This window comes from Panthera leo, chromosome B3 (assembly GCF_018350215.1).
Source record: "Panthera leo isolate Ple1 chromosome B3, P.leo_Ple1_pat1.1, whole genome shotgun sequence".
Classification (NCBI taxonomy): domain Eukaryota; kingdom Metazoa; phylum Chordata; class Mammalia; order Carnivora; family Felidae; genus Panthera; species Panthera leo.
In genome coordinates, this window is record NC_056684.1 from 14,792,926 (window position 1) to 14,815,534 (window position 22,609).

The window sequence follows — 22,609 nt, forward strand, 5'->3', positions numbered from 1 at the left end:
AAAAGAGTTTTCAATATTGTTACGGCCTTCACAGCAATTTCAGTGTTGATCTGCTATGTGTATGTCACCAGTCTACTCCTCTTGGACATACAGTTGGCTTCTAATTTTTCATCATTAGAAATAAGTTGCAACAGCTAGTTTTTAGAGACCCAATCCCAATAATTGCCAATTATCTTTAAAGAAAAGAAAAGTTGGTCCGTGGCCAGGATTTACGTGGCTAACTTCCATTAGGCTACTCCTAAGTATATATACCATTAGTTAGATGGGGGGGAACAGGAAGAAAAGTATGAAGAAAATGATATAAAATCAATGCTCTTTATCTTAAAAATCAACCGAAAGTATACGTTCTACTAAGCGACCCCAAAGTATCGTTTTCGTCCGTGAATTACTATACATAATATAGACTAAACATGTTATTCATATCCATTGGGTAAGCTTCACTGCGGTACATAGGAGGCCATTTCCTGGTTAGATGCTTGCACTAAGGTAGCACTGAATAGAAACGCTGTAGCCTAACATTTTCATACAGCTGTAATTTCATTACATTCTCACTTTCTGCTGTAGGCTGTAGAATTGAAAACACATAGGGGCACCCGGGTGGCTCAGTCAGTTGACCATCCGACTCTTAATTTCGGCTCAGGTCACGATCTCACAGTTCGTGGTCTGGAGCCCCGCGTTGGGCTCTGCCCTCTCTCTCAAAGTAAATGAACTTAAAAAAGAGAGAGAGAGAGAGAGAGAGAGAAAACACATTGCCATCCATCACGTAGAATCTGCTTAACCTTTGTTGAGATTATACTCAGTCCAGCCATTTTACGTAGTACAAACCCAACATCCAATTTCTGTTTTCCCTTCCTTGTGCTAATACCTGTGGCTGTCCCCCCAGACAATGGTGACACTGGTTTTGGTGGAACATGGGGAAGATGGCACAAGCCACATCGAGTCCCCCACTTTGAGGACAAGTTCTCCTCTGGAGTTCAGGGAATGGCATCCCAGGTCAGGGGAAGAGCAGGAAGGGAGCAAGGTTGAAGGAATCATGATCATTCTGTTTTGCTAAGCTGAAGATAGAGAAAGGAGGAGAAAATACGTTTTAAAAGACTGATCTGGGGACAAATCATGGAGGACCTTGAGCAGTAGAATAAGGAGTCTGAATAATAAGCAAATATTGTAAGGGTGCCTGGGTGGCTCAGTCAGCTAATCGCCCGACTTCAGCCTGGGTCACGATCTCGCCTTTCCTGAGTTTGAGCCCTGCATCGGGCTCTGTGCTGATGGCTCAGAGCCTGGAGCCTGCTTCGGATTCTGTGCCTCCCTCTCTCTCTGCCCCTCCCCACCTCAAAAATAAATAAACATTAAAAAATATATAAAGAAAAGAAAATATTGTAAACAAGAACTAATCTGAACTAGATTTGTTTCATGGATTTAACGGATGCAATGCATGGAAAAAAGGAGGGTGTGCTGGGGTAAATACAGACCTACCATATTGTTTAAAGAGCTGGTGGGGATGGGGAGGGTCTGAAGAGGCAGCAATGAAGATGGAGAGGAGAACATGGGCATGAGGTACTGCAGAGAGGAACAGAAATTCACTGAGTGAAGGGGACAAGGAAAGTTGTTCTTGGCAGCTTGTTCCAGAACAATGTCCCTCCCAGGCCGTAAGTCCTGAGCAAACACCACCTTTGTCGCAAGGCTGTCTCCTCAAACGCTAAACACCTGCAGGCCTTAAGTATGAATTATCCGAAACAATTGTTTGATTTGGGCATCAATGTCATGGTTGAAATAGAAACATGTGATTGACTTTCCGAACCCATTTGAAAAGGATTCATAGTGGGTTCAGTTTGGTCCGGTGCTGTGACCCATGCTGCACAATCCCTGACTAGCCGGCCACCTCAGTGGGCCTGAAAAGCCCAATTTCTAGACATCTGGCAGGTGACTGGGCTGCCCCGCCCAACTTGCCGTGGCACGAGGACAACTCGGTGAGAAAGCTCTTTAGATGGTTTCCATCTTCTTGAAGAAGCAAAGGCAACATTTTTTTTTATTTTTTTTAACGTCTTATTTATTTTTGAGACAGAGAGAGACAGAGCATGAACGGGGGAGGGGCAGAGAGAGAGGGAGACACAGAATCGGAAGCAGGCTCCAGGCTCTGAGCCATCAGCCCAGAGCCCGACACGGGGCTCGAACCCACGGACCGCGAGATCGTGACCTGAGCCGAAGTCGGATGCTTAACCGACGGAGCCACCCAGGCGCCCCAAAGGCAACATTTTTAAACAAAGAACGAGAGTGACCAAGTGGCATGTAGGCTTGAGTAGAATTGAGTGGAATCGGAGATTCTAGGAGGACTTTCATTTAGAATTGCTAGGTAGTTTGGCAGTAGGAAAATAAAATATACATCCCCAGCAATTCCACGTTAGGTGCCCATGCTCAGAAAATACTGACAGCATATGAGCATTAGGAGTGTTACGCATGGAAGCATATGGGAAATACTTGAGTACATAAGGAAGTATGTCCAAGCATATTCAGTGTAACACAGTAGAAGGATATGTGTACAGCGTATAGGAATAACTCAATGAGCGTTGATGGGCATTGGTATATCGTACCCTGAAAAATTCCTGAAGCACTTGGAAAGAATGGTGTATATCTCTTTCTCCTCACAACGCCCAAACCTCCAAGACACTGATGAGTGAAAATAGCCAGTGCACAATGAGATGTTGCCGATTATGACACACTCTTTAGGGCTTCTCTGGCTGGAAAGACAAAAGCAAGCCTTTGCTAACATAGGTCACATCAAGAAAGCTGGAGAAAACGACTCAGGTTGCAGGTAGTGGCAGGGAGAGTGTTAGCCTTATGCTCTAAACTCTAGTATTTACAAGGACAGTAAGTGTATGGTAATTGCTCTGAGCTTCAAAATTCGTTTAAAAATGTTAAATACCTTGGCCCAGAGGAATTGAGCTTTTTTTTCCCCACCAAATATCTGCTCTTATGCCAAAGACATCTTTCCTCTAAAATGATGCCTTTTTTTTTTTCCTTTCTGAAGTGAGGGAGGGGACACCTGGGGGTTCAGTCGATGAAGTGTCCAACGCTAGATTTCAGCTCAGGTCATGATCACGTGGTTTGTAGGATAGAGCCCCACATCGGGCTCTGTGCTGACAGTGCGGAGCCTGCTTGGGATTATCTCTCTCTCCCTCTCTCTCTGCCCATCCTGTCCCCCTCTCTCTCTCTCTCAAAATAAATAAATTTTTAAAAATTAAAAAAAAAATAAAGTCAGTGAAGCACTGGTTTAATCCAAGAGTTAAGGGTTGACTAGCAATGGAAAGATAGATAGATAGATAGATGATAGATAGATAGATAGATAGATATAGATAAGTGATAGATGATAGGTAGATAGATAGATGATAGATAGATAGATAATAGGTAGATAGATGATTGATAGATAGATAGATAATAGATAGGTAGATAGATGATAGATAGATAGATAGATAGATAGATAGATAGATAGATAGATATAGATAAGTGATAGATGATAGATAGATAGATAGATGATAGATAGATAGATAGATAATAGGTAGATAGATGATAGATAGATAGATAGATAGATAGATAGATAATAGATAGGTAGATGGATGATAGATAGATAGATAGATAGATAGATAGATAGATAGATAGATATAGATAGGTGATAGATGATAGATAGGTAGATAGATAGATGATAGATAGATAGATAGATAGATAGATAGGTAGATAGGTAGATAGACAATAGACATGCAAACCTCCACTGGCCAATCTCCTTTAGAGCTACCAATTTCATCCAGGATTCCCAAGGCAACTCTGGTCAATGTAATCGTGCGGTCCCCACAGCTTAAATAACACGGCAAAATAAATACCAATGGCACGCCACTGAATTGCCAATGCAGAGACATCCCTGTGTATGTCACATTTAAAAGGGGATGTGAAACACCTGTCTTCCCGGAAATGAGATCCATGCACAGAGCTGATTTAAAATCAGAACTAAATAATCTCGATGGGAATTTATTCACTGGAATATTTCTCTAGGTTCAGAAATAAGTGGAAGCAAATTATTTTCTAAATTAGAAACTATGTCTACAGTACCTTTATATGACTTCCAATCTTTGAGGACAAGTAGAGCTGATACAACTTTAATATGGTTTAGCAGATAGTGATTCCTGCAAAACCGTCGTCTGCTCCCTCAGGATTTTTTTTTCGCTTCAGAACCTGATGGTGTTTGGGGTAAAGTGTTCTAAGAGGGATTCAAGCACATGACAGAAAAGAAAACATTAACCCACCATGTAGCCAAGAGCTGGATTAATCTTTTAAGCAATTCAGAAGAGAATCCCACCATGAACCCTAAAAGACCATTCAAATAATCTGGAAAATGCTAAGCTATCTCTGCTTGTAAGAGACCACAGTGATGGGTTTTTCCGTTATTTGAGGCATAACTTTGACTCCTTGATTCAGAAGTAAGCTTTAGTGTAAGTTGTTTTAGTTTTCATGTGTTTGGAAGTAATAACCACCGGACATTTCTTTGAGCCTAAAGCTGGACACAGTCTGCCACCCCGGGCACATGAGAGTCACTCTGAGAAAGGGTGTTTAATGAGTAACTCTGCAGTAAAAGTCCTCGAAAAACTTCTTGTAAACATTAGACCCCGTACTTTCTTTCTGAAATACATTAACAGCCTCCAGAAGGTTCAGAGATGCTGTGGCAGCCCTGTTAGTCAGACTTCAGAAGTCCCTGATATCTCAAGTGAGTCGAAAGGTTTGTGCACACTCCCCACCCCTCCCCACCCCATCCCTGCTCTCTGCCCACCCCCCCCAAGCCCACCCCCTCCACCCCCCAGCCAGTGTCTGGAGATCGCGTTGACTGCAGTTCTCCCGGAGAGAAAGATTGATAAAGCAAAGCAATCGGAGTTATTTCCTATGCATGAAATTGATTAAATGCTTCACTAAATGGCTTATAAATTTGCTTCTCATATTTCTGTCACCGCTGAAAAGATTACAGAATCTCTGCATATAACCATGTTGTATACAATACCAAATTACAAAAGGTTGTAAAAACTAATGTTTTGTTTAAAGTTTTGAGCAGGACCATATGCCTCCAGTGACCTTGAGTAAGCTATTTTAATTCAAACCATTTCAAAGAATAGAAAGGAGAGAAATATTCCACTCCGTAACGAACCAGACAAGTTGGTGGGTAAACCTCAGTTAACTACGCTGAACCCCTGCTCTTTCCTGCCAGGGTGTGGAGTGAATCCTCTCCAGCAAAGGCCTTGCGTCTCCAAAGCTGGGAAACACATGTGGTGTCAACAGGGATATATTTACAAAGGAGATGAAAATAAGGGCTTTGAGACCTCCCAAAGCTGAATTTGCCCCATTATTTTTCATTCAGAGACATCTCCTAATGAGTTCTGAGTCTTGCGCGGACTTGCAGGACCGTGTTGAAAAAAGACGACAAATATTAGCACGGGGGGTGGGGTTGTCTTATGTTTAGGGTTTTTGTTTGTTTACTTTTCATCTTTGCACATCTCGCAAATGCCGGTTAAGTCCCATTCTTCCTTCCATGTGAGAATTGCTTCCAAGGCTGGTGTAACAATCGAGGCGGGGTGGGGGGGGGGGGCGGGTTAGCAAAGAAGTAATTTATAGGCCAGCACGTGACCCGCGGATGTTACTTGGGAAACGAATCCCATTCTTACCCTGCCCTTCAAAGCACCTTCACTTCTACGGGAAAAATGATATTCTTTCATAACATTTATTAGACATTACGTCCCCAGCAAGAATTAACATTTGGCATGAACAGGCAGCTCTGTAAGAACTTCGAGAGAGGAAGGTTTACAACCAAGGATGTGCTTAAGATCTCCACTGGGCTGACCTCCGTTAGTGCCCTTTCCCCAACCACCTATCACCTTCAGGAAGAGCCAGTGTGGAAACCAAGGTGGACCCATAGCCACAGCCATCTGGAACCCAGGGAGGCGGAAACTATCAGGGCAATACTGTCCAAGGGGAACAGAAGGGCTCGCCAGGATCAGGCGAGGTTCGCATCTCCTTTCGTGTGGAGTTTCTGGGGTCCATACGGGGAGTAGCCATGGAATTAGCTCTCATTTGTGAAAACGCAATGGAATCTCACCAGTAAAATCCAGATTTTTTTTTTCTCTCTCTCTCTGTCTCTCTGTCTCTCTCTCTCTCTTTTTAAATTAGTACCTGTTCTGGGAGATATGCCAAAAGTTCAGGGATAATTTAACCTGACCATCAACAGCTGGACAACTTATTTAACTCTTTGGTGATGGTTACGTGAACTTTCTCGTTGGCTTTAAGCCACCACGTAATTAACGTTGATGTCAGACACAGAGGGTTTAATAAATCATAACAAAGAAAGCGGTCCATTATTGTCCAACACAGAGAATAACTACCTTGTGCCCACAGGTGTTTGCCATCTTAAAACATTTGAATCCATGCTTCCTAAAGTTTACTCCTTGAAACGCTAATTCTCTAAGATTATCCTTCGCGAAAGGGTTTTGTCGATCAAATCCATTGGGCAACGCTGTCCTGGAGACTTACAGTGCGTGGTAACGTGTTAGAGGCCTCTGCTGCAAACCATCCGGTTTGACTCAGTTTAACCTAGAGTTTTTCGCTTGACCCGGACTTCTTTTTGTATTAATGTTTCGAGCGTCGGAACTGTTCTGTAAAACATACTCAGGGTAAGATATTTAAACCTACTGCCTGTCTGGCTGACTAGCCCACCTCTTTGGAAAGTTCAGCAAGCTCTGGGCTGCCCCTTCTGTAAGATTCTCAGCCAAGATAAGAGAAATACTCCAGGGGTGTCTGAGTGGTTCGGCCGGTTAAGTGTCCAACTCTTGCTTTCGGCCCAGGTCACGATCTCACGGCTAGTGGGTTCGAGTCCCACGTCGGGCTTGGCACCATTGGTGCCTGGGATTCTCTCTCTCTCTCTACCCCTCCCCTGCTCTCTCTCTCTCTCTCTCTCTCTCAAAAATAAGAGAATGGCATTGAATGCCCAGATGAGTATTATTTCCATTTGTAAGTGAATGTTCCACATACATTGATTTTTTTTTTCTTACGGATTATTTTTGGCCTATGAGGATTATTCACAAAGTCACTTCTCCTTTCTATTTTATTTTTTTAAACACTTTTCTAACATTTATTCATTTTTGAGAGAGAGAGAGAGAGAGAGACAGAGTGCAAGCGGGGGAGGGGCACAGAGAGAGAGGGAGACACAGAATCCGAAACAGGCTCCAGGCTCCGAGCTGTCAGCACGGAGCCCAACGCGGGGCTCGAACTCACGAACCGTGAGATCGTGACCTGAGCCGAAGTCAGATGCTTAACCGACTGAGCCAGCCAGGCGTCCCTCCTCTCTATTGCAAATAATGGATTTCAAAAGCCATGTTTCTTCTTCGGTTTCTAGAATCAAAGTCACTCATGCATCAAGATCATTCAAGAAAACCTGTGCGAGCGTAGGAGAGTGACGTAATTCTAGAGATAAGCCGGGATTTACCTTCATTTAATTTTTTAAGGAAATCATTTATTTGCACACTTCTGCCTCTTAACTTGTTTGAGTAACAAAGGCATCATGTGGTGCATCAGGGGTGACAGAGGACAGCATAAGCCCTGGTGAGGATCTTTGGCTCGAAGTTGTACTTCGATTCCCAAACCTGTAAGGTGCCTCAGGGTCCCCCAGAGGCCGTGTTGGGAGCACAGACCTCCGAGGCCCCGCGCCCAGAGCTCCTGCTTTGGTCAGCTTGGAGAGGGCCCTGAGAATCTGCATTTCCAACAAGCTCCCAGGAGATGAGGCCTGCCCCAGGCCTCTTCAAAGTGCAGGAAGGCTGAGGACCCGGGGATGCCTCATCCAATAACTTGTCCAGTAATTGGTATATTGATTGCTAATGTCACCATGTTTTAGTACCTATAAACCCCTCACTCTATTACACAGCCCCCAACAATCCAAAAAGTCATTGTTTATTCATTGTGACTCCCAAACTGGCCCTTGTCAGTTCCTGCTGGAAGGCTTGCTGATAAAAATCAGCAGATGATTGGACGCACACATTCTTAACATGACTGACCCATGACATCTCCGAGGGCAGTCAGGGAGCCTGTCATTATAGTACAATACTTCTCTTTCTTCCTCCTTATCTAGCCCCAGATGACTTTGAGATTTTTATTAACTCATTAATGACTGAAGATGTCATTAGAGCCACGAGAAGGTTCCCCCTCACCCCCGCCACCACTTCTCTTTCTTCTTCCTTTTTTTTTAATAGGAATCAGCATACAATTTGCTCATGGTGGGGGGGGGGGGGGCAGCCAAGACAAACCAAATGGAGGGACCCTTTCACTTTATTAGAATTTGAAATCTGATTGATGGGTACTAGGATTGAAAATCTGCACCCGGAAATACCAAGTTGTTCCAGAAATACGGTGGGCAAGAAAAACAGGGCAGTTCAAAAAAGAAACAGCAACCCATAAAATTCAGCAGTTTCTATCATGTTGCAGGCTCAGTTTTTCCAACCTAACCGCTAAATTAAAAAAAAAATAAAAATTCAGAGGAAGGCCACTGAAACCTCTAAATGTTTCTTACCTACACATTCATTAAAACATATCTTGTTTCTGCGTGCCTTTAATTTTCACATCTGCAGAATTGCTTTTAAAAATCAAATTAGATCTTTTGAAGCCACTTAAATTGCAACAGCCTTATGTTTTTTTATATGTTCCCCGGGTTTCAGCCTTTTTATCTGGGTTGTGTGTCCAATTAATGGCCTATCTCAAGGAAGTGCTAATCATTTCGAAAACTTGAGAATATAAAAAGCAAGCAGATTATTTTCATTAGAACTGATTGGATTGAGAATAAGCTACAGAGGAAATGCTCAATAATCATAACTTTTTTTAGATGAGATCACCAAAAAGGTCAGTCACAGAAGGTGCTTTTCATTGCAGTCAAGTCTTTGAAGACCTGTTTTAGTTGTTTGGTTTTTTGTTTAAGTTTATTTATTTATTTTGAGAGAGAGGGAGAGAGCGAGCACAAGCGGGGGTGGGGCAGAGAGAGAGAGAGAGAGAGGGAGAGAAAGAGAATCTCACGCAGGCTCCATGCTGCCAGGACAGAGCCTGACCAGACTTGATTCCACAAACCGTGAGATCATGACCTGAGCCAAAATCAAGAGGCAGACGCTTAACTGACTGAGCCATCCAGCTGCCCCCAAAGACCTGTTTTCATTCCATTCCTCTTGGGGGTTCAGCTGTGGGCATGTCAGGAGGCCGGGTGGAGAGTGGGTTTACACTGATTTTATCAGGCCAGATCATTCACTTGGCAAAGAAAATGTCTGTTACTAGATGTATCTCATATGTTATTAAGTGTTTACAAAACTTTACTATTGTCAAAACACATTGTAAATTCACAGATCCTCATAATACATGGAGACTCTACTCCCTGAAAGAAAAAAAAAAAAAAAAAAAAGAGTGTCCAAAGACCTAAAAAGATTTTGGCCCAAGGAAACTGCTGTCGATAAACTATGACCAAGATTGAAACATGCCTCAAGCTAAGTTTTTTCTTAAATCACCTAATTACATCTTTCTCTCGGTATTTACTGGCCTGGTGGAAAAATTTTCTTCATTAAATGTTATGTGAAATAGAATAATTAGTTAATATTTGCAGATTAACTAAATATAAAAATTGTGTCTAATTCAGCAGTAATAGCATTAAATTCTTTTTCCCCCTTTCTGTCCATGATGCCAACCACCAGATAAATAAGAGTCAAAAACCCAGATGTTTTTAAAGCTCCAGATGTTTGCTGTCATATAGACATGGTCTTAATCTGCTCAGTCATAATCACAACGTTCTTTAATATCATTTGCCAATATTTGAGGCCCTTCCCCACCAAATTATGTCTAACAGTCCTGTTTAATTCATTCATAGGGGAAAACACAAAGATATTTTCTTCAGAAAATACTGAGTCCTCAACGGACTCAAAATACAGGAACACCAGCCAGAACGGTGCCCAAGTCTTTAGGTTGAAGAAAGTTTCCTATCTGCATTTTTTAATGATGAAAAATAATACAGCTTAAATGGATGGAATTTTAATTGACATGTGCGTGCTAACTTCGATTCTGGTAAGTCGTTGAGAATAACCAGCTCTCAAATGCAAATGGCGGCCATCTTTTCAACCGGCTCCTTCCCCAAACTCACTCCCTTGCTGCCAGGTCCCATAAGAGATGACACATTGGGAACAATTTCTGCTCTGGTGACTTTGGGTCAGAGAAGCACTAGCAAGGTAAAGCCTTGGTGAGCCTCAGCACCTTCGTGTTCTGTGTGACCCTGAGTTTGTCACTTAAGCACTGAGCCTCGATTTTTACCTCTTTAAAACGGGAATAATAACCCTGCCCCCAATAAAGCTGAGGATCTCATGAAAGAACTCTGGAACCACAACTGCAAATGCACATGATCATCAACATTTAAAATATTTTACCAGGGGCGCCTGGGTGGCTCAGTCGGTTAAGCGTCTGGCTTCGGCTCAGGTCACGATCTCACGGTCCGTGAGTTCGAGCCCCGCGTCGGGCTCTGTGCTGACAGCTCAGAGCCTGGAGCCTGTTTCAGATTCTGTGTCTCCCTCTCTCTCTGACCCTCCCCCGTTCATACTCTGTCTCTCTCTGTCTCAAAAATAAATAAAACATTAAAAAAATTTTTTAATAAAATATTTTACCATGAAGTTTACATATTATTGTTTAAATATTATTACATAAAAGTATCGTGACTGTTAATGTGGAATCCAGGGGCACAAGAGAGACAGCCACACTCAAAAAAGATCTGGCCAGCTAGGGGCGCTTGGGTGGCTCAGTCGGTTAAACATCCACCTCTTGATCTCAGCTCGGGTCAGATCTCACAGTTCTTGAGTTCGAGCCCCTCATCGGGCTCTGCACTGATGGCATGGAACCTGTTGGGGATTCGGACTCTCCTTCTCTCTGCCCCTCCCCCATTTGTGTGCGTGCGCGTGCTAGAGCTCTCTCTCTCGCTCTCAAATAAATAAATTAATTAATAAAAAAAAAAAGATCTGGCCAGCAATTTACTGTTTACAAATTGGACACAGGAATGACCATAACCCCTGGGTGTGCAAAACAATGCCAGATTCTCCTCCCCTGTGTTCCTGTGTCCTTCCTGAACTTCACCTGGTTGAACTGAGAAATCGTTTTAGTACTACTCTCTCTATGGTCACTAAATAGATTACTCATAGATCCCACTGGCTGGGTCTGTATTACAATTAGGGCACTTCTGCCAATCGGGAACCATAACCTTGATGAACTGTTGGCCTTAACTTTGAGGCAGCTCACACACCCTCTTGGCCAATGGCAAAGACTCCAGCCTTTGCATATGGCAGTTTCGCGTCCTGCCGAATATTCAGACAGACCTCACGGTTTCTATCAAGGAACATTGCTCTCATGTTTTGTTTTGTCTTTTACTATTAACAAAGCGTATGTCCTGGGAAGTTGTCACGGAAAAACACGTCAACCTTCCTCCCAACAACGCAAGAGCGTGTCTAAGTGAGAAATCAGCTCCCACCCCTGTAAAATGCTAAGCACTAAAACACCTTTCCAGCATTTCAATCTTACACCTTTTTGTCATAGCTCCAAGATCTTTGGAAAATACCTCTAATTTTGAATTCTACTTTTAAGATATCAAAAGCTTTCCACAGGATAAAACAAAACAAAACAAACAAACAAATGGGAACAAAACGAATGAAAGGAAGGCGATGCGGTTCATTTAAAATTTGTAACGTATCTGCGGTGTCAGAATGCTCCGGTAAAACGAAAGCTCCCATATTAAGAAACGTCTTGAAAAGTTTAGTCTAACTTTGTGCTCAATTACATGACCGCTGGGCGGGCGGGGGGATGACCGATCGAGTTTTCGTTTCTTCGCCTTTTTGAAGTCACAAATCACCCATTAGCATGTTGCTGTATTCGAGTGCTCGCTTCGGAGAGCCAGGAGTCAATACAAAAGGAAACAATAATAGGAAAGGGAAAGATTGTACCGTCATAATAGGGAAAGGTGTGTGAGCTGGAAGAAAGTACAGTAGAGAAGCTCATGACAAGTCATGATAAATGGGTCGTTATAAAATTCATGTTTAGGCAGCACCAGGCCGGGGATAATGCCATTCGTCATGGCAACACTAGGCCGCTAATGAGCCCTCATTGCATATTCATGTTTGCTGTGGTTCTTTTCTCCCTCCCACCCTGAGCTAGTGCCTGGAAATACCTCCACCTCAAGCTGAAGCTCCACTAGGCCTTCTTCGTCTTCTCCTCCTTCTTCTTCTTCTTCCTTTTTTTTTTTTTTTTTTTGTATTTGTTATTGTTGTAGCAATTACACTGTAAAAGTGCTGCCCAAGATTGATTGCTCTGATCTGTAGTTCAATTGTAAATTAGAATACACATCCCCCCAGGGACACACGGCCCCTATTTGTGATTAAGAAAAAAGCCCCATAATAGACTAATAGCTAAAGTTCTCTCTCTTTTACTTTCAGGCAATTAGCTTGATGAAATGGCCTCTTTTTGTGTACCCTGGAAGTATAAACCGATATCATAATGAAGTATATGATGTTTATTCTATCATTTTCACCTTGCAGGGTCTGCAGGAATGCATAAGTAATGGCCGCTTTGTCTAGTGCGTTTACTGATTCACAAGTAAACTATTTCTTAAAGATGCAGTGTGTGCATTTTGAGGCTCGACCTAAGTAACCCCTCCCTGTGGGCTCACCTCCCAAGGCAAAAGACTGTCTACTAAAGAGGCAAAAAACCGAATTGCTCAAGTCAGGGTAAAAGCCAGCTTGTGATATTCAAGAGCCAGCCAACTACTGGACCGCTCTGGGGTGGATGAGGTGGCTGGCGCTCAGGATCAGTAAAGACCCCGGGGCACTGTAGCAAAGTGCCCCGTGGCGACGTTGTGCCCCCCCGGGAGCCCCCGTGGTCAGCTGACCATAATGTAGCCCTTCAGCTCCAAGAGTCGGTGGCGGAACACCAACTCGATTTCTCCTCTTGGGTGGCCGAAGGCAGCCCTACAATGTACTGGCCATTTTTAAACGTGTCGCACCCTCCCCCACTCCAAACGTCTTGTCTTTTCAAGATCCAAAACTTTGATCTCCCAAGTCGACAAGAAAGCATTCCTTAGCTTCCTACATGCACCAGCTGACGGAGGTATTGACCAGCAAGCCAATGAATACAACCACTTGTAGTTGGTCCATTTCCAAAGCCACTTGTGTTGTTCCTCTATAGTCTTTTAATATTTGTTTTCATTTCATTCATGAGGGTCTCAAGAGTAAAGGGGGGGGGGGAGTGTTCCAACTGGCATGATAGAAATAGGAAAGAAGGAAAAACAGAAGAGAACAAAACAAATCTACCTTGGTCTAAAATGGTTTATGGTTTTATACTTCTCCAGATGTTAATTATGGTTCCAATTCCATAGTCTAATTCCCAGTCACTCATCAATAAGCCAGTTTGTACTACCCACCAAACGTTTTCTGGGCTTGTGTTGTCTGAATAAATTCATCCCTGTCCTCTTTAATACGAACCCGATCTGAGTCTCTAGAAAGTCATTTTTTTATAGCAAAAAGATCTCACTAATGTTTTTCGTACTGACCTGGATGTGCATTTTTAGATTTGTCAGATTGTAAAACTGATGTCTGAGAGAGAGTCTTCTGTTACAGATAAAATGTGTTTGCATTTCTTCCCAGTTACGCGAGCTACTTCCTGGTTAAATAAAACTTTTTGAGAAAGTTTATTACTATATCCCGAAAAGTGATTCTAATGTTATATCATTTCCAAACATGCTACAAAAATGAGCTACCCAGGAATATCCCAGCAAAATTCACTTTGATATCTTTCTTGCTATAAATCACAAGGTTTTACCAGTCTTTATTTGGGGACTGACTTTCTCGTTCGCAATATTTATACATTGAATTGCTTGCCACGTAAATGATAAACCTGCAACATAATGTAAATTTCCATTGCTTTCAGAAATGTTTGAACGTCTGGCTGTTACATTGCCACCATATTTGAAATACGTTATTGTAAACTTTCAAGTGACGTTGAGCCTGGAAGGGTCTCGCCCACACTTACAGCACCTACTTCCAGTAACCAGTAACATTTTTTAAGGATACACTTATTGTACAACAATAATGCCTGATATTGACCAAGTGCCTTATAATTTTTGAATCTCTTTCAAACAGATCCCCTCACATGCATACTTTCATGAGACAAATGAGGCAAATAATTTAATTGTCACCCCAGAGTTGGAAGGGAGGACACTGAGGCTCAGAGAGGTTAAGTGACTTGCCCAAAGTCACAAGTCAGCAATCGCAAAGTTGAACCTTGTCCCCAGGCATTTAACTCCAAACTCTGACCTCCTTCTGGCTGGCCATGTTGCCTTTATACTAGCTACACATTCACCATTGGGAGTAACCCTCCAGAATCTCAAAGCTTTTATGAAAAACAAATCTTGTGATCTTCATTTATATCTGGGCAAGATAGACAAATAAATGTAAAGATCCGTGCGTGCGCACACACACACACACACACACACACACCTTGATAAAAGCCTACAAGGAAAGGAGGGAAGGGATGGAATTCACACAGATTGTTACCTACCTACCTAAATATAAGATAAAGAATCTACATTTGATTACTAACATATGCCTAGACTAGGTAGGTACTAGCCACAAAATTGAAGAAATTATCTAGAGAACTCAACTTTGAGGGACAGGGGGAAGACCACTCTTTTCAAGAGACATGGGTTTGTATCCTAATTTTCCAGAGGCTTGGTTGAGCCTTCTTATCAGACTTATCTCCAGGACCTTTACACACACCACTGCCTCTGCCTCACCCTTACCTCCTGTCACATATTCCCATAGAACTAATTCAAATCTGACCATCAATCTAGAATTAGCTCAAAGATCATTCCTCCATGGAGATGGTCCCTGGCTTCTCTCTCTCTCTCTCTCCCTGTTCCACATACCTCTTAGATTTGATCCACAAGTGAGCCTCCTTCGTCCCCATCCATAATGACCTTTTCCATCCTGAAGCCAGTGAAGGCAGGATTTGGATCTAGAATCCAGCTACCGACTCTTCCAAGGGTGTGCTGGACCTGTCTGTTGAAATGTCCCCACTGTCAAGATCACCAACATATCAAAGTGCCATGCTCAGAGAGCCCTGAGATCAGCAAAGAAGCTCCGGGCCATTCTTTGCCAATGAATGGCCATGACATTGATGAGGAATGGCCACTCCTTTGTTGGCGTGGCCTTGAAATGACCAGATAAAACACACAAAACAGAATCCACTGGAATTGGCCAAACCGGAGACCAAATCACCTCAGCCATGATTTCCTACGAAAAGCTATTCCTGCCTGAACATGAGAAAGACCTCAGAAGTGAACCCAAAACAAATGATCCCCAAACAAAGAGTTTATAAATATGTCCAAATCCCAGATGGGACATTCTTTAAACTTAAGGGAGAAAGGAGGGGCCGTATCATTATGTCATTCATTCATCTATCCCTCCATTCAATAAATCATTCAACAAATACTTATTGAACGTTGAGGAGATAATCACAACAGTAGACATCATCCTTGCCCTCACGGAACTCACAGTGTAATAGGGGAGACAGATATGTAATTGTATCATCGAATATAAGATTATATATGTAATGCATGCAAGAGGCATCAGTACAGATAAAATGAGACTCTTGGTGGCAACTTCATAGAGACAGACGCTTCAGTATAGAAAGTCTTACAATACAAGCCTGAAGAATGAGGTTACAGATGAAGGTACAAGGGGGAAGCATGGGCAAAGGCCCAGGAGTGGAACACGGCTTAGCAAGTTAAAGGGCCATTAAACAGTCCAGCGAGACTGGATCCCTGGGACCTGGAAGCAAAGTGGAATGTGACCAGCCCGGGGACATAGGAAGGTTGGGCCAGACCATGCAGGGCCTTTTAGGCCACAGTAAGAATTTTGGATGCCACCTGGAGCCCAGCGCAAGTCAACTGAGGGGCTTCTGAGCGGGAAACGCCCAGAATCACATTGGTAATAGGCTAGCTGATGATAGTACGGTGACAGTCTGGATGAGGAACCTCGATGTTTAAAGCGTACAATGGTTTTCTTTTTCTGTCACGGTGTACCATCCCCGCTCTAGGGAACCACATCCCCCTTACCGCTAGAAAACAGACCTCTCTCCACCCCCTGTTCTGTGCGAGCCCAGCTCCGGGCCTCCCAGCGTTGAGCAGGGAAGATCTGGCGTATCGGGCATGACATCAAAGAGCATCCGAGTCAGTTCTAAGAAACAATGACCGCTCTTTTGGTAGCAAGCCCTCCGTTCACAGGCAACAGCCAGAGCTAGGAGATGCCATATAGGCTCTGAATGAAGCAGGCTGTCCAAAGATCCTGTAAGCGGTCATTCTCAACATCTTGAAAAGCGGGTCACAGGACATGCTCCTGAGTCACTTTCCCGCACCCTTTGACCAGGTCAGGACCTACTCACTTTGAGCCCCCCGCCCTGTGATAGAACCTCTGCTGCCATCACTTGTTAAGGGTCTTGTCTTCTCCACTCGACAGTAAGAGCCACAGAACGGGAGGTATGCCTCTTAATCCCTTTATGGCTAATGTACCTGTTAGTGCTCAGTAATGGGGGGCTGTTTCATTTGCTCTGTGGTATACAACTCTGTGTTGATTCTTTTTCTGTCTCCTTCTGGGAGTTCCTTGAGAGCAGAGTCAATGCCTCCAACTTTGTGTCCCCAGTTGGTACTTGCTATAGGATTGATTATTTTCTTAGTCAACTAATACACGGATAAGGGGTCCTCGTTAAGACAACCAATCCTACCTCCCCTTGAGTCAGCCACAGGCTATGCAAAACCACATCATCTGAGGATATTTTACACCATCAATACTTACCAGTGAGAGATGTTCCTTAACACTGATGGTCAATGCATTTCTCCATATTAATATAGACCCTAAAAGAGAATGCATAAAAAAAACTGTTTAAGTCCAAATAAGGTCTATAGCTGCGATAACACTGCTGAATCAATTTCCTAATGTCGACAAGGTACTATGGTTGTATGAGATGCTATCCTAGGGGGAAATTGGGTAAAGAGGACAGAGGATCCCTCTGAATTATTTTTACAACTTCCTGTGAGTCCTAAAACTTTTCAAATAAAATAGGATAACTTTTTTAAAAACACATTTTTATTTTTTGTTCTTATAGTCATACGCCTTCATATTTTTATTTATATACATATTTTTTTAGTTTCATATGTATTTGTAGAACAGCAAAGAACCATCGTAAGGATTAAATGATGCTATCCTGCATGACACTAGCATAGAGGAAAGGCAATGCCCTAATTCTGGGCATTGTTCTCCTGGTCTGATCAGGCTGGCCTGTCAAATATGCTGGAAGGAGAGGGAGGTACATTACTTTTGTCTGATTCAAGCTCATCCTCAAAATGATGTTTTCATAAACAAAGCGCCGACGGCTATGATCTTATCTTCTCTTTTCCTTTTATCCTAATTCAGGTCAATAACAGGTATTTCTGCTGTCTTCTGCAGATTCCAGGTTTTGGAAGAGAGAGAGCTATTATAAGCTACAGGGAAGTGTTAGTGAAAAACTCACAAGAAGCCAGCGTGCCTTTAAAGTTCTTTCTACCTTAACATGTCTTTAAAAAAAATTAAGGCCAATTTTATGTATTTTTTAAAAAAATATTTATTTATTTTGAGAGAGAGAGAGAGAGTGCAAGTGGGGGAGGGCAGAGAGAGGGAAACAGAGAATCCCAAGCAGGTTCCACATCATCAGCACAGAGCCTGACACAGGAGTCAAACTCACAAACTGTGAGATCATGACCTGAGCCAAAATCAAGAGACAGCCGTTTAACCAACGTAGCCACTCGGGTGCCCCAGTTTTCCTTTTTTTACTTTTTATTTTTAAGAGAGAGCTAGAGAGCGAGCGGGGGAGGGGCAGCGAGAGAGGGAGACAGAATTCTAAGCAGGCTTTGCATTGTCAGCACAGAGCCCGACGTTGGGCTCGAACTCACAAGCCGAGAGATCGTGACCTGAGCCGAAATCAAGAGTCAGATGCTTAACCATTAAAGTGCCATTTTAAAAAGAGATGCTTCAAACAAATAAGGCTGGTGTTTGTGCTCCGACCATGTTCCTGGAGTTTTCTTTTTTTTTTTTTTAATTTTTTTTAACGTTTATTTATTTTTGAGACAGAGAGAGACAAAGCATGAACAGGGGAGGGTCAGAGAGAGAGGGAGACACAGAATTCGAAGCAGGCTCCAGGCTCCGAGCCATCAGCACAGAGCCCGACGTGGGGCTTGAAGTCACAAACTGCGAGATCATGACCTGAGCCAAAGTCGGCCGCCCAACCGACTGAGCCACCCAGGCGCCCCATGGAGTTTTTACATCACACGTTCAAGAACCCGCGGTGGGTTACGCGCATAACAATGTGGGTCATTGGATCAAAACTCTTCTGAAGCATAGTAGGCAGTTTTTCTACAATTGAGAGATCCGAGAACCACCCACGGGAAATTCCTATGCACGGAGATCGAGGTAAAAGTTCAGTTTGGCTTCAACATGGAAATTTAAAAAGGACTCCCTCGGCGTAAGAAGCTGCCATTTATAATACTGTTCGGTTTATAAGCTTCCGGTAGTCCATACCGCGAGAATTACCCCCTCGTTTTGTGATCACGTGCTTAAATTAAGTTCCGCTCGAGGTGTGATACCGCAGCCGCATCTTAGTGACCCACAGGCTTGCGCAGAAAAGATTCAGCAGGATACGGTATGCCAACCAGGTGCAGGAAAAGAACGCCTGTCCGGTTGCTAAAAAAGCTCATCAGAGAAGACCATCCATCTTTACTTCTTCAGGATAATATCCAGAAGCTGTAAAGACAGAGTTTCCCTTAATAAAAAAAAAAAAGGAGAAAAAATGCAGAACTGTTTTTACCATTTGCCTTATTGATGCGGGAACCAAAGAAAACACACACGCACACACACACACACACACACAATCACCTGTGGCTCCGCCAGAACTGAGCGATTTCTTCCGCACAACCTTTTCAGGAGCAAGAACAAAGCTTTCCTCCAAAGAAAATCCACTTTAAAATACCCACAAGATTCTGCAGCTCTTTAATGCTTGCCATGGGCCAAATCGTCCAATTAGAATCAGTCACTTTAAGTGCTAAAGTCATATAATGCTAATAGATCACTTTATAATGTGAGCAGTTTTTAAAAGTCGTATTTAATTTTCCATTATTACTGTACTGAATGCTAGCTGCGTCCGTCCATTCAGTCATAGATTCTTAAGTCCAGAGAGGGAGGGGACAGGATGCCGCTGGCCGAGGCATTGCTCGATTCTGGTTTTAATTCTCAGAGAATTAAGAACTCCAAACAGGCCCGATTTCAACCCTCTTCCTAAACGTGTTTGTTGTTATTTCTGAACCAAAGGATGGGGGCTCTTTTTGGTTTCGTAATTATTTTATTTCCAAACATACAGATCGGGGCAAAAGCCTCACTGATGTGTGTGTGTGTGTGTGTGTGTGTGTGTGTGTGTGTGAGCGTGTGCACACACGTGTGTGGTTTTCTTTAAGAAAATGAAATGAAGCATAAAATAGCCCCTTAACGGTAACCTAAGGAATAAAACAAAATCATTTACAACACACGGGATTGTTGCAGGATATGTCAAGATTAGATGGTTTAAGGGCACTATCCCGAATGTGGAAGCAATTATAATGAAATTCACGACTCATTAGCAAACATTCCATATTGTGTTTCTCATTTCTGGGTCAATGTTACCGGGAAATATAGACTTAAGATTGAGATGTTTCATTGACTTCGCCGCTAGATTATACAGTTGGACCACGCAGTGACACAAAGCAAAGACTCCACGATGAAGTTCCTCGTTTCTCAGACGCTGGCAATTTGGTCCTCGAGCCAAGTATGAACAAACTAACCTCGAGAGCATATTGGGAAGAATTAAGTTGGTGATAGAAGGGTTGACTAGCGTGAGACAAATACGAACCGGCGGATGGTGGGGGTGGGGGGGTCGATTTCGCATGCACACTGCTTGGTATGCAAAATGCCTGGTGAACTCAAGTACCCAATACTGTACGTAATGGGAACCAGATGTCTAACAGAGAGAGAAAAATATTTTATGGCAATAAATGTGACATTGGCTCTTAAAAGGTTTGCCGCTTTTAAACAACTTCCCCGTCTTACTTTCCCTCATGTTTCCAAAGAGCTTCGAGTGGATTGTGTAAAGAGATGATTTGCCTATTTGAAAAAAGAAAAAGAAAAAAAAAGAGTGTTTCACCTGCCGCGGACTTCTCAAATAAATGCATATGTAAGGAGAAATGATCTGAAAGCGATAATTTGGGAACGCATTCGTTCACGAAAGCACTGTGCTCGGCGATGCAAAAAGGAAATTGAGGCAACTAAAGCAAAACTCCCCCTGCCCCTTGTGAACTTAAACTCTACAGGCTGCCGCGAGGTGCGCAAAGCTGCCATGAGGTCGTGGCACGAGGGAGCCCGGGGAAAGAGACACAGAGCGTTTTGAGAATTCACAGGAGGAAGAGGAAACTCCTGTGCTGGCAGATCCCACGGAGGAAGGTCTAACTCCATGTATCCCCCATCCACCCCCTTTTCTGCACCGCACGGACGCTGCTCGGTGCGGCCCTCCCGCTCTCCTGCCGGCCACGGCAGCGGACAGGCACTAAGACCCCCTGCTCTGTCTGTCGGCCTCTCCTACCCACTCCCAAAGCAAGCCTGCCTTGGCTGCCGGGGTAGTGGTTCTGAAGCACGGATGCCATCTGGGAGTCAAGCGGTGGGCTCTGTAGTCAGGCCTGAGGTCCCCTTCCTGCTCTGCCAACTGACTGGTTGTGACCTTGGGGAAGTCACTTAAGCAACCTCCTTCTATCCGTCTTTCCTCATCTGTAAGGCGAGGGGAATAAAAGCACACGTCTCCTGGGCTCGGTGTCAGGACGTAATGAGGTTCTGCACATGCCGTACTCTGCAAGGTGCCACCATTGAGGTCAGGGCACTGTTAGTAGGCACTCTTTGTAGCTATTCTTTGATCAGTCACCAGCTCCAGTTCTAATAGCAAAAAAAAAAAATCCAAATTCCTTACTTTGGCATGCCTCCCCAGCTCTTTTCTCTCAGTCCCTTCCTTCGAATATCCAACTCCTCTCCCGTCCCATCTGTTTGTCACCACCCAAGCAGGCCTCTGTGCCCAAGCCCCAGTACCTTTGCACATGCTATTCTGCTCGCCATGGGTGGTCCACCCTCTGCCTGAGCAACTTCTTGCTTACCCTGCAGCCCTCCTTTCTAGCACAGCTCTCTGGGGAAGCATAAAGGCCCCTTAACTAAGCCTGTGGTCATAAGCCCGTGGCTCATCCAGATAGCAAACGTGGTGGGGACAGTGCTAAAAAAGAGAACCCAAGCCCTGGCTAACGGATCAGCCACTCCTCACTGCTGCCGGGGTAAAATGAGGGCTCGGAATTACCAATACTTCCATTTTCTTGTTTGTTTGTTTCCAAAGGGAGACAGAAATCTCCAGTTGTTAACTGCTGGCCACTAAAAATGTTTTAAGTGCTGTAGCTTTGGACCAACCAACACCCTCTGGAGACCATCAGGCTAACCGTGCGGACCTTGGCTCAGGAATTTCCTTACGCGGAACCTCCTCCATTCTGGCAAATTTAACTTGGACCTAGAATTGTGTGTACATCTGCTTGTCCAACAGACAATGCTCCTTGAAGACAAGGAGGCTGTTGGGTTTTCTCAGCACAGTGGATGGCTCAAAGAAGCATCTCACGGGATCTCGTGTGGATATTTCCTGAGCCAGGAAGCCAAGGAAGGGTCTAAACGTGGATCATCCCCAGCAGGTCAAGGGATCAAGGGGTTCTTATTTCCAATATTCTTATTTCTAGAGAGGAAAGACTGCCTAGGGATCATTCAGCCCTGGTCAGTATCTGACTTCCTTAGAACAGTCTAGAACTCTTCCTCAAAGCTCCAAAGCCCACTCCGTAGTTAGCAGGAGTCAGCTCTGAGAATATAAACCGATCCTTTAAGCCTAGTTTATACACAAACTTAATCTGCACCTGGCATGTGAGCGCATAACTGAACGAGTGAGTGAAATCTACTCGGAAGAGCCTCCATTTAAGTGTCCGATGTAAAAATCAACAAGTAAGTAAATAAATAAAAGAAATGTCAGATGTGACCCGGTTTTCATTTTGTTGGAAGCTGAGCGTACAACAGATCCTGGACCCAGAAAGAGACACACTGTCTCTGAAACTGTGGACAAGAAAAACATGGGAAAGCCTGGGGTGTAGACAACTTAGATAATTCAGCAAAAGCAGTGACAGTTCTGAACTCTTCAATGTCCATCATCTGTGGTCTGAAGATGCAACTTCCAGCACTTTTCTCAAGAAAATCATGCATGGGGCGCCTGGGTGGCTCAGTCGGTAAAGCGGCCGACTTCGGCTCAGGTCACAATCTCGCGGTTCGCGAGTTCGAGCCCCGCGTCGGGCTCTGTGCTGACAGCTCAGAGCCTGGAGCGTGCTTCAGATTCTGTGTCTCCCTCTCTCTCT

The 22,609-nt window shown here is 43.7% G+C and overlaps 1 long non-coding RNA gene across 6 annotated transcripts in view; it reads right to left on the reverse strand.

Moving 5' to 3' along the window:
- Positions 1-22,609, reverse strand: part of LOC122221662 — a 69,191-nt gene that overhangs the window by 43,795 nt on the left and 2,787 nt on the right. For all 6 annotated transcript variants that reach the window (XR_006203381.1, XR_006203382.1, XR_006203383.1 and 3 more), the window contains exon 3: positions 16,929-16,987. This is a non-coding gene — a long non-coding RNA (uncharacterized LOC122221662). The remainder of the gene's footprint in view (positions 1-16,928; positions 16,988-22,609) is intronic.